Source organism: Vombatus ursinus, unplaced genomic scaffold, assembly GCF_900497805.2.
Source record: "Vombatus ursinus unplaced genomic scaffold, bare-nosed wombat genome assembly UNPS02014774.1, whole genome shotgun sequence".
NCBI classification, from domain to species: domain Eukaryota; kingdom Metazoa; phylum Chordata; class Mammalia; order Diprotodontia; family Vombatidae; genus Vombatus; species Vombatus ursinus.
In genome coordinates this window covers 11,602,812-11,615,948 of record NW_020954552.1, presented here as the reverse complement: position 1 = coordinate 11,615,948, position 13,137 = coordinate 11,602,812, and positions in this window count along the sequence as shown.

Below are 13,137 nucleotides of genomic sequence, written 5' to 3'. Positions count from 1 at the left end.
GGAAATTAAAACAATAATTAGGAACTATTTTGCCCAACTGTATGCCAATAAATTTGACAATCTTAGTGAAATGGATATATATTTACAAAATATAAATTGCCCAGATCAACAGAAGAGAAAGTAAAATACTTAAATAACACATCTCAGAAAAAGAAATTGAACAAGCCATTGATGAACTCCCTAGGAAAAAATCTCCAGGGCAGGATGAATTTACAAGAGAATTCTATCAAACATTTAAAGAACAATTAATTTCAATACTATGTAGACTATTTGGGAAAATAGGTGAATAAGGAATCTTACCACATTCTTCTTATGATACAAATATGGTGCTGATATCTAAATCGGAGTCAAAACAAAGAAAGAAAATTATAGACCAATTTCTCTCATGAATATAGGGGCAAAAATTTTAAATAAAATATAAGCAAATAGATTACAGCAACTTATCACAAGAATAATACACTATGACCAGGTAAGATTTATACCAGGAATGCAGGGCTGGTTCAATATTAGGAAAACTACCAGCATAATTCATCATATCAACACCAAAACTAACAGAAACTACACGCTCATCTCAATAGATGCAGAAAAAGGTTTTGACCAAATATAACACCCATTCCTATTAAAAACACTAGAGAGCATAGGAATAAATGGAGTCTTCCTAAAATAATAAATAGCATCTACCTAAAACCCTCAGCAAACATCATATGTAATGGTGACAAGCTAAAAGCATTTCCAATAGGATCGGGGGTGAAACAAGGATTTCCATTATCACCACTGTGGTTACTGGAAACATTAGCTTTAGCAATAAGAGAAGAAAATGAAATTGAAGGTATTAGAATAGGCAAAGAAGAAACAAAGCTATCACTTTTGCAGATGATATGATGATATACTTAGAGAATCCTAGAGAATCAAGTAAAAAACTACTTAAAATAATAAACAATTTTAGCAAAGTTGCAGGCTATAAAATAACCCCACATAAATCATTGGCATTTCTATATATTACCAACAAAGCCCAACAGCAAGAGATAGAAAGAGAAATACCATTTAAAGTTACTGTAGATATTATAAAATATTTAGGAGTCTACCTACTGAAGCAAACCTAGGAACTCTATGAACACAATTACAAAACACTTTTCACATAAATAAAGTCAGATCTAATATAATAAAAATAACAATTCTACCTAAGCTAATTTACTTATTCAATGCCAAATGAATCAAACTATCAAAAATTATTTTGTAGAGCTAGAAAAAAATAATAACAAGATTCATTTGGAATAACAAAAGGTCCAAAATATCAAGGAAACTAATGAAAAGAAATGCAGAGGAAGGTGGCCTAGCTGTTCCAGATCTTAAATTGTATTATAAAGCAGCAATCACTAAAACTACTTGGTGCCGGCTAAGAAATAAGAGTGGTGGATCAGTGGAATAGTTTAGGTATCCAAGTCACAGTTGTCAATGACTATACTGATCTACTATTTGATATACCCAAAGACCCCAGCTTCTGGAATAAGAATTCACCATTTGACAAAAATTGCTGGGAAAACTGGAAAAGAGTATGGCAGAAACTAGGCATAGACCAAAATCTCACACCATATACCAAAATAAAGTCAAAATGGGTTCATGATTTGGATATAAAGACTGATACTATCAGCAAACTGGGAGAGTAAGGAATAGTTTACCTGTCAGATTTATGGAGAACAGAAGAATTCGTAACCAAACAGGAGATAGAGAACATTATGAAATGCAAAATGGATAATTTTGATTACACTAAATTGAAAAGTATTTGCACAAACAAAGCCAATGCAACCAGATTAGGAAGGAAGCAAAAACTGGGAAAGAATTTTAAAACCAGTGTCTCTGATAAGGGCCTCATTTCTAAAATATACAGAGAACTAAGTCAAATTTATAAGAATACAAGTCATTCCCCAATTGATAAATGGTCAAAGGATATGAACAGGCAGTTCTCAGATGAATAAATTAAACCCACCTATAGTCATATGAAAAAATGTTTTAAATCACTATTGATTAGAAAAATGCAAATCTAAATATATTTGAAATACCATGACAGATTGGCCAACATGACAAAACAGGAAAATGATAAATGTTGGAGAAGATATGGGAAAATTGGAACACTAATGCATTGTTGGTGGAGTTGTGAAATGATCCAACCATTTTGGAGAGCAATTTGGAACTATGCCCATAGGGCTATAAAAATGTGCCAGCAATAGAACTTCGAGGGCTGCATCCCAAAGAGATCATAAAAATGGGTAAAGGACCCATATATACAAAAATATTTATAGCAGCTCTTTTTGTGGTGGCAAAGAATTGGAAATTGAGAGGATGCTCATCAATTGGGGAATGGCTGAACAAGTTGTGGCATATGAATGTAATGGAATACTATTGTGCTATAAGAAATGATGAGCAAGAGGACTTCAGAAAAATCTGGAAAGACTTGTATAAACTGATGCTGAGTTAAGTAAGCAAAATCAGGAGAACGATGTACACAGTAATAGCCATGTTGTACAACAACTAACTTTGATAGACTTGACTCTTCTCAACAATGCAAAGATCTAAGACATCTCCAAAAGTCTCAAGATGGAAAATGCTATCCACATCCAAAGAAAGAACTATGGAGTTTGAATGCAGATCGAAGCATACTATTTGATCTCTTTTTTTTTCTTCTCTTTTGTTTTGTTTCCTCTTTTTTGTGGTTCCTTCTATTGGTTCTAATTCTTCCTTACAACATGACTTACGTGAAAATATGTTTAATAGGAATCTATATGTATAGCCTATATCAGATTGCACACCATCTTGGGAAGGAAGGTGGAGAGGTAGAGGGAGAAAAATTAAAAACTCAAAAGTTTATGGAAGTGATTGTTGATAAATCAAAATAAATTAATAATAATAATAAGAAAATAAGAATATAGGACTGAAAATATACAGAGTAGTTCTCAGTGCACCCAAAGAGTTTTGGAAGCTTTTCATTCTTGCCATTCCAATAAGTTGACATTTAAAACTTGAACAATCATGCTTATACTATTGTCCAGAGAACTGAGTGTTATGATATGAAAAGCAAATATGAATATGAATAAAATTAGTTCATAAATAAGTCCCCTGGCTGTTATCGTATTGTCATTAAGGAAAGTTATTTTTTTGTTTGTTTGTTTTTGGATAATTGGAGTTAAGTGACTTGCCCACTGTCACACAGCTAGTAAGTGTCAAGTGTTTGGTCTGAGTTCAAATTTGAACTCAGGTCTTCCTGATTTCAGGGCTGGTGCTCTATCCACTGCACCACCTAGCTGTCCCAAGGCAAATTATTTCAATAATCTTTTGTAAAACTTTTAGAGTGATATATTTCTTTCTTTCTTTTTCCTCCCTTTATCCCCCATTCCCTTTTTCCTTTCCTCAATCCTTTTCTCCCTCATTACCTCTTCTTTTCCTTTTACCTTCCCTTTTTTCTCACCTCCTCCTCCATCTCTTCCTTTCTTTCCTCTTTTCCTTCTTCTTTCCTATTCCCCCATCCTCCTCATTTCCCTCCTCTTTCCTTCCTCCCTCCCTCCCTTTCTTCCCTATCTTCCCTTGTTCCTTCCCTCCTCACCTCCCTTTCTCTATCTTCCCTCTTCCCCTTTCTGCTCCTTTCCCTTCTTCTTTCCTCCTCCATTCCTTCCTCCATTTCCCTTCCTTCTTTTCCTTTCCTTTCTTTTTTTCTTTCTCTCATTTCTTCCCTTCTTTCTTTCCTTTGTTTCTTCCTTCTTCAGTTTGTCTCTGTCCCTGTCTCTCTCTGTCTCTGTCTGTCTGTCTGTCTGTCTCTCTCTCTCTCTCTCTCTTTCTATCTCTATATCTATCTATCTATCTCCTGTTCTCAATGCCCATCTTGTTAATTACAGTGAACCAAAGATCATATACTGGAAGAACTTCTGGTGTGCCACTCTCCTCATTTGGTGACTGCCTCTCTGAGAATACTATTTCAATAAAGGCCCAGTTATACTTTCCTTCATCCTATTCCTCTCCAACCACATCTTCGATAAACTCCTAATCAATGCCTTTGCAACTGAACATTTCCTTTTTCACTCCTTTCCCTCTAGTTCTATATCCATGAACCATAAATAAACAAGCTCTATCATTGTTCCAGGGAGTGTGTTAATCAACTCCCCTATGGTGTTATTCAGCATCACTGTCATCTTTCAAACCAAAATGCCAACTCTGCCCTATTGCACTGCTTTCTCCCATTAGAATTTAAGTTCTGTCTTAACTTTCGTATTTGTAGCCCCAGTGTTTTTGTTATTCAGTCACGTACAACTCTTCATGATCCCATGGACTATACTGTCTATGAGGATTCTTCGCAAAGATACTAGAGTGGTTTGTCATTTCCTTTTCCAGCGGATGAAGGCAAACAGAGGTTGAGTGACTTGCTCAGGGTCACACAGCTAGTAAATATCTGAGGCTGGATTTGAACTCAGGTCTTCCTGACTCCAGGCCCAGCACTCTATCCACTGATCCATCTAGCTGCCTCTGTTTAATACACAGTAAAGCTTAAGAAATGTTTTTTGGGTTTTTTTTCATTCATGCAAATCTTTAACTGGGATTCTAACAATTGGGAAGTCTTCTCTTTTACTGCATTATCACATTGAACTCCCATCCATAAATGCATAGACTGACAAATAGTCCCTGAGAACCTATTGTTTTTTGTTTACTTGAAGTGCATGAATTGCATATGAAATGTATGTACAACATATTGTTTTTTCTTTCTTTACATTTCATTAAACTAGTGCAATTTATCTAGACATAGTCAATGCACCATTAAAACTGTCAGACATCACTAATGGCCAGTCAATATTAAGAATATGAAGGATGTCCTTTAACTGGTCAAGAATAGACAGGACCATATCTAAGTAGATTCTGAACATACACATGGAATGTTCAAATGGACCATATTTTTTATTGTTAGAATATCGTAGCACTTGGTTTTCATCGGTAGTATAATGATCGGCAATTATCAAGGGAAATTTTTTCATTTAACAGGTCATGACACAAATTTTGTTAGACAATCTCATGCAAGGCCTCATCTAAACTATTTTGAATGTCATTGTTCCAGAAGTCTTTTGAGAAGGTTGTTGCACATGTTTTACCATTGTTGCATCAAAATTTTGAAGTTTATTCATGAGACCTGAAAATAAAACTTCCACAAAACTATCAGAATTTTCTTTTTTTTCTTTTTATTTATTTATTTATTTTTTAACTATCAGAATTTTCAATGTGACTTCTGAATGTTCTTCTACCATTTGCCAAACATAGGAAAATGTCAGTCATTCAACTATACTTTTGCTATGACCATATTCTTTTTGTTTACACAGATACACCTATTTGCTTTTGTTTGATAAAGTGCAAACACTATGTGGTGCTGGGCACACACAACAGCTTATATATGACAAAGAATTTCTAGAATAATTGGGAGAGAAGACAAGAACTAATGGTGACATGGTACTACAACAGTGGGGACTCATGCTGCAAATAAACATAAGTTTCCTATATATTCTTCAATAGCGATGTTATACAGTTTAGCTCTTATTGCATAATACACTAATTCTTAATTTAAGACTAAAGTAGTGCACCTAGCAATTAAATTACAACTCACAGCCTACATATAGATAGATAGATAGATAGATAGATATAGAAATAAATATATGTATGTATACACATATCCCTAACTGTATTAGTGATATTTTTGTGACTAGGAGTCATATTTTGTTATTTTAATATTTGAAAACCCAGATTGAATTTAGTAATGATACTCAGGATGCAGTTGTTGCTTTAAAAGAATGCCCTACTGATCCTGTGAGCTTGGCTTTAGAAGCTGAGTACAGTCAAAGGAAATGGCTCTTTTAGTCACTTTTAAAACAAAATTACGATTGGCTTTACAGAACAGGTGGATGACTTATATGATACACTATGTTAACCATTAATCATTAGTCATCTGCAAGCAGTTGTTAACTACAGCATGAGAAAGGATTACTACTCTCAGGCAACAAGTGATTTCTAGGAGAGCATTAACTTCAACAGTAAGGAAGAAAGGATTGGTTCACTACCCCAAGGGAAAGAGCACTGTTCCATGTAGGTATGTGTATGTATGTATGTATGTATGTATGTATGTATGTATGTATGTATGTATATGTATTGTTTATATATGTATATGGACATGTATATGTGTGCGTATTTGTTTATACATTATTATTTACTTATCATCTTTCTCATTGGGCTCCTTGGGGCCAGAGATTTTTTTTCTATCCCCAGTGCTTAGCACAGTGCCTGGTACACAGTAGATACTTAATAAATGTTTGTTGACTTGGTTTTTTTGAGTTAACTGAGAAGAAAATCTAAAGTCTTGGACTCACAGGAGCAGTAATAGGGGATTCTTTTAAAGAACTAATCGCAAACTGAGTATCACTACTAAATTAAATCTGATTTTTCAAATGATAGAATAACAAAATATAGCTCATAGTTACAAGGAGAACAGAATATTAATAGCACTCTTACAAGTTTTAATTGCTGACACCTATAGTAATAATAATTAAAATTCCTATGTCAATAAGAGTTTAAGATTTATAAACCCTTCTTCACAACATTTCTATGAGGTACTTGAGGTAAGTGCAGATGTACAAACTGAGGCTCAATGCAGTTAATGTGCTTGTTTTTAATCACACAGATAATAAATATCAGAGCAAACATCTGAACTCAGTTCTCCTGACTCTGAGTCGAGTGCTTTTTCTGATACCTCATGCTATTTTTCTTTAATATTTTATCTAAATGTATTTCTAAGGAGACTCTATGTTGACAATATAATAAGTGGATTTCATAATCATGCTTGCTTTTCCTGGGATCTTTGTTGAAAAACAACCTGTTCAAGTTAGGCTTCAATCTGTTATCTGAAACAAAAATGTTAACACACACAGGCCCTAGTCACAGAAGCAGGAATGATGTTGGACTGACTGAATCAATGATGAATAACATATAAAACCTATGATTTAGCCCTGGTAGTATATTGTTGAGTATTGTTTTTAACTGGTACTTCTTTATAATCTACACCAAGTCCTAGATCTGCAAAGATAGATAATGGTGTTGTTCAAGGTTATCTTATCAGAAATCTAATCATCTGTAAGTAGAATATAGGCTCTGATGGAAGAGAAGTTGTTTTGGTTTCATAGTTCATGAAAAACAAGTTTATGTTCACTTATAAAAAACAGTAAACTTTTTTTTTCTCAATTTTCTGGTAGTTTTTCTTTCCTTAAAAGAGAAAACAAATTTTTCAACACTTTAGTTCAGCAGAACAATTGTATTTAATTTAACTTTTAAAAAAAAAAAGCCTAAGTAATTGTTTTCACCCAGACCTAAAACACAGTGTTATATTATTGATCTCTTTATATGTGAGCATGGAAAGGCTACAGGATGATACTATCCTCAGATCAGAAGATTTAGAAGATGACAATACCTTAGAAATCATTTAATGCAACTCCCTCATTTCACAGACAAGGAAACTGAAGCACAAAGAATTTAAGTGGAATTTGAGTCCAAAGTCAGTATTCTTTGAACTCCCATATTTATTATATGATAAAAAAATTTACATAATATATATTTAGCATGAATAATGGCAAGAGCAGAATGTGTTCATGCTACTTATAAAATTATACTTATACTTATAAAATTAATATTCAGATATAAACAAAAAACTTGAAAATCAGTAAGTTGTATTCCTTTCTTTAATTTGCGAGTACAAAACCTATACTGAATAATTGCTTTCCCACTGCCAAGACCCAAATTAAGCATATTCATGAGAAATATTTCAATGCATATCTGATCTCATTAAGGTGGGCTCTAATTCCATCAGTGCAAATCACCATTCATCCATGCTTTTTTTATCCTTTGGAACTCTTTGCATCTTCCCATAAACTCTCCACAAGGTGCCTGGTATCTACTCAGCATACTGGGGGCATTCCATATTATCTCTTAATATTATGTAGATACTAGTGGAACATAAGAGGTATACACTGATTATCACTTACTCTCATGTAACAGACCCACCAATTCCCTCTTTTCCTTTCTTGTTATTTTTTTTGGGGGGGGAGTGGGTGTTAGAGGGAGAGGGATTTATTATAAACAACATGAAAAATAAATATATTCAAAATAGCTCAGTACTTCCCAGTTGTTGGATAAGGCCTCACTATTTAATTAAAACCTCCTGGGAAAACTGGAAAGCAGTTTTGAGCAAAATTTAGGTATAGGCCAGTATCTCATACTGTATACTGAGATAAACTCCAAATGGATTCATGATTTAGACATAAAAGGTGTCACCTTAAACAAATTAGAGAGGATCAAAGAAGAAATTACCTTTCAGATCTATGATTACAGTAAGAGAGCATAACAAAACTGGTAATAGGGAAGAATATGGATGATGAAATTGACAATTAATTAAATAAAACTTGCTAAGATTCTGTGCACACACACACACATATAATGCAATTAAAATTTGGAGGAAAACAGGTAACTGGAGTAAAAATCTTTGCAAGAAGTTTCTCTGATACACAAGATATCAGATATACAAGATATGCAAGTATATCCAAGATATACAAAGTACTGATTCAATTTATAAGACTAAAAATTATTCCTCAATATATGAATGGTTAAAGTACATGAATAGGCCTGCTCCAAAGGAAAACATCATAGCTATAAATAACCACATTAAAAATGCTTCAAATCATTAATAATTAGAGAAATGCAAATTAACAACTTTGTCTTCCACCTGGCATCTATCAGATTGGAAAAGATGACAAAAGAGGAAAATGACGAATTAGAGGGGCTGCCAAAAAAAAAAAAAAAACCAGACACACTGAAGTAGCTATGGTGTTGGAGCTATGAATTAATGAAGTCATTCTGGAAATCAAATCGAAATTATGTTTATAGTTAAGAAATTGTGTCTACCTTTGACCATTTAGATCATAGAAAGAGTAAAATGTGCTAAATGTACTGTTGTCCTGAAGTCAACTTACCCTGTCTTATTTTCCAGAAACATTGGACCAGTGATATGCAGGAGGCCCTGAACGAATCAAAGAGGAACCTCACCTCCCCATCCTCTGAGCTAACATAATTTGCTATTTGTACCTTTAGCTGGACTCTCACAGTATATCGTTGAGAGTTGAACCAGCTACATGACAGTCACCAGTCAGTCTGTACCAGCCTAGTAAATTGTGTAGCTAAAATAAGCAGAACATAATCTCTTAGTAGTTTAGCAGTTCCCAAGGGGAAAGAAGGCTACTTTTGCCATCCTACTTATTCCTATTTCCCATCTGCTCCTTTCTTTCTCCCATATCATTCCCATTTGGGGAGGGATTGCCCTGTAACTCATAAATATTCAAGCTTCTGCCTGAATTGTGAACTCCTTCATATTTGGTATAAAAATTCCATTTGCATGTTCATTTCTCTTGTAATAAATCCAGTTTCAACACATGTGTCAAGGACTTTTTTTGTATTGTTTTGTTTTTGGTTAATGGTACACAAATATTTATAACAATTAGTTTTGCAACATCCCCAACCTGGAAACTGTGGGATAACCAAAAATTGGAGAATGGATAAACATATGAGTATAAGACATACATGAGTATAAGAAAGGATAAAATGGAAAGAGAAAACTGGGGAGATGTCATGAACTGATGCAGAGATGAGTAGAATCAAAAGAACAATTTATACAATCACAATATAAAGGGGAAAATAAACAATTTTGAAAGACTTTAAAAATCTAATCAATATAATAGTTTACTATAACATGAATCCAGAGGACTACAGATGAAATAATCTGATAAGGAGGTGATACACTTCAAATAAAAAAGGAGACAAACGTTTTTGGACATGGTCAATGTGGGAATTTGTTTGGACATGGACAACATGGGAAATTGTGATATTAATATTGAGGGTTTTCTTTTTTTTTTCTTTAGTTGTTCATTCAGCTGAGGGGTAGTAAAAGGGAAGAAATTTTTTTTTAAAAATAAAGATTTAAAAGACGCTCTAATACTAAAATTGATCTGTGATCTCATGACTTTGAACACAACAATGCAGATTATAACTCATTCATGTTTGCCCATTTCGTGTTATTCTTGTTCATGCACTCTCCAACTACTACATATGTATTCTTATAAATTCTAATTTGGGATCCATCCAATGTGTAAGGAATCTATCTCCTGACATCTCAAGGACAGCAATGGAGTACCTGGCTATCCCTGTACTATCCTTCTTTCTCTTTTATGTGAGCAGCCCACCTCCTTTTCCATCATGCAATTCCCTGATGACATATTTTACTCTAGTCTTTCTCTGAAGTTCCTTATTTGTTATGTCATAGCCTGCTAATCCCCCACTACATGTCTCTCCATTGCCCTCTATGTGACCTTCAATTTTAAATCTTCAAACACTGTTCTTTTCCACAACGTACAGCCAAACAACAAAATCAGCAGAATGCTAATCATTAAAAGGTGGATCTTCTAACAAATGAGCAATGACTAAAAATAATTGTGATATATTACTATAATGAGATCGTTACTATGTCATAACAAATAATGAACATGAAGAATTCAGAGAAGTTTTGAAACTGATACTCAATGAAGTAAGCAGAAACAAGAAGACAGTATATATGATCTCAATTACATTAAAGGAACAAATAACAACAACAACAACAAAAATCCAAAACCGACAATTGACAATGCTGTGTCAATATAAGGACCAAGTTTGTCTTTAGAAGAGATTTGAGAAAGATGCCCTCCATTCCTTCACTGTAGGGAAAATGTGTAGGGGGTTAGCGCTAAATATACTGTCAGACACTTGGATGTTACTTGGTTTTGTTTGCTCATTGACTTTTATTTCTCTCTTTTTTTTTATTTTTGTTAAAAGGGTAGCTCACTAGGGAAGAGAAGAGTGAGCGGTATGTGACATAAAAACAAAAGATCTCAATAAAACTATTTAAAAATACAATCATGAAAAAATAAAGTTAGCCTTTATGAAAAAAAAAGTTTGGGGTCATTAAAGGAACTTTGAAATGCTTTTCTTCTATATGAAGTAATACAACTGGTTAAACACATTTTGTAGCTATTTACACCTAAATTAATTAAAAAGATAAAATACCATAATAAGTTTTCATTTACTCCCACAGCATTCATTGTTCATCTGTTTTTCATGTCTTCTCTCATGTTGTTGTTAGTTTCTACCTGCTCTTTTGTTCTTCCTTTCCTTTTCTTTCTTTCTTTCTTTTTTCTTTTCTTCCTTTCTTCTTTCCTCTCTCCCTTCTTTTTTTCTTCCTTTTTTACTTTTTTTCTGCTTATATTAAAAGACTTTCCAGATTTCTATGTATCCTAATATTTCTCATTTTCATTGACTTTAATTCATCTGAATCTCTGACATTTCATGAATCCTAACCCTCTAGAATCACTGGAAGAATTACATCATGTGTGCATGTGCACATATAGATACATGTGTGACATATATGTATACATATATATATACTTATATGGTATATAACATATATATGATAACTCTCTGATATGCTTCCAGTGATTCTAGATTTATATTTATTTAAACTGTGATTATATTGTTTCAAAATTTATTGAGATAATTTGTTTTCTGTAACCATCCATATCCATACATATACACATATTTTGTGTAATCCCTAACCTGTAATCCCATCACTGTTAGAATCCTGGTGTCTGTAATTTATATAGTCTCAGAGAGTTGATCAGGAACACTGAGAATATAAATAACTTGCCCATAGTCACAGACGTAATATGTTTTGATCACAGTCTTCCTGATTCATAGGCTTGCCTCTTTCCACTACGCTTCTTAACAGAAAACTCTTGATATTGATATTGAAAAGATAAACCTTTGGTTCAGGGAGAAAACAAGATGAAATTTCCCAAATGCACTCCTATTTGATACTAGGTCCAGCTCATGGTCCAACTAGTAGTACTTATGTACTACTAGCTCAATGTGTTGTCATTCAATTGGATATAATTGACTAGACAATAGCCAATTCTTAATTAACTTGTCTTTCCTTGGGTGGAGAGGTAAGCTGAAATCCTGAGTGAGTTTTAATCTCTTTTTGGGGGCTCTATAACATTTAGGAGTTTGATACAATAAGCATAATATCATCCACAAAAGGATTACCTTGAGGAACTCCCAATCTTTGGAGTTCTTTCTTCTGTTTGGACTCTTCCCTGGACAGTTTCTATGACAAACATTTAAAAAGTATGCATTTGCCTGTTTAATTCCTCACTGAATATTTATAATCAGAGATCATCAACCTATTATCTCTGTCGTTATGACTTTCAAGACTTCTTGTGTGATTTGCACATATGCACAGAGACCCTTATGGGAGAAGAGTTTTTAAGCTGGCATCCAGCTTTATCAAATAAAATGTCTTTTTTATGGTCAAAAACTATAAAGATTAAGTGATCTTGTATTTTCTATACTTTTTGGACAGTTATATGACTATTAAGAAGTAGTTTGCCAAAGGGCATCATTGGTGAAAGACAGCCTGTTAACTTGATATGTGACTAGCTTGTTTTATAAAAATTTTAAGGCAACATATGGATTAGTGATGATTTCTCAATCAACTTTTTTTAAAGTTTTGTAACTTCTTCTCTTTCAGCTATTTTCAGAATAGATCCCTCAGGGCCCTCAAAATGGTGTCACCTCCATAAGCCATAACTAGGAATTCTGGGAAAAGGGAGAGGGTGGTTGGCAATGTCTTCCTTAATCCTATAGTCTCCCTGGGCAATCTCAAGAAATGGGAGCAGGAAGTTTTTCAGAAGACAATTTGCCTTACACAGATGCAATCCTGCCAGGCAAACTCTAAAAGGAAATGGGAAATGGGTGAGAACGGGGACAGTAGGTGAAAGAATAGAGTAGATGGACAGAACCTTGTAAAAAAAAAAAAAGGAGAAAGAAAAAGTGAGTGGGGTCATCATGGTACAATGGCATCAATTATAATGAAGTTAAGGGGCGTAATGTTTACAGAAAATGGTCTATCCTAGTTGTATGCAGTCACATTGGACAACCACATAAAGAGGTGGAGAGGGAGGTAAGGCAGTCTCAGGAATGTGTGGG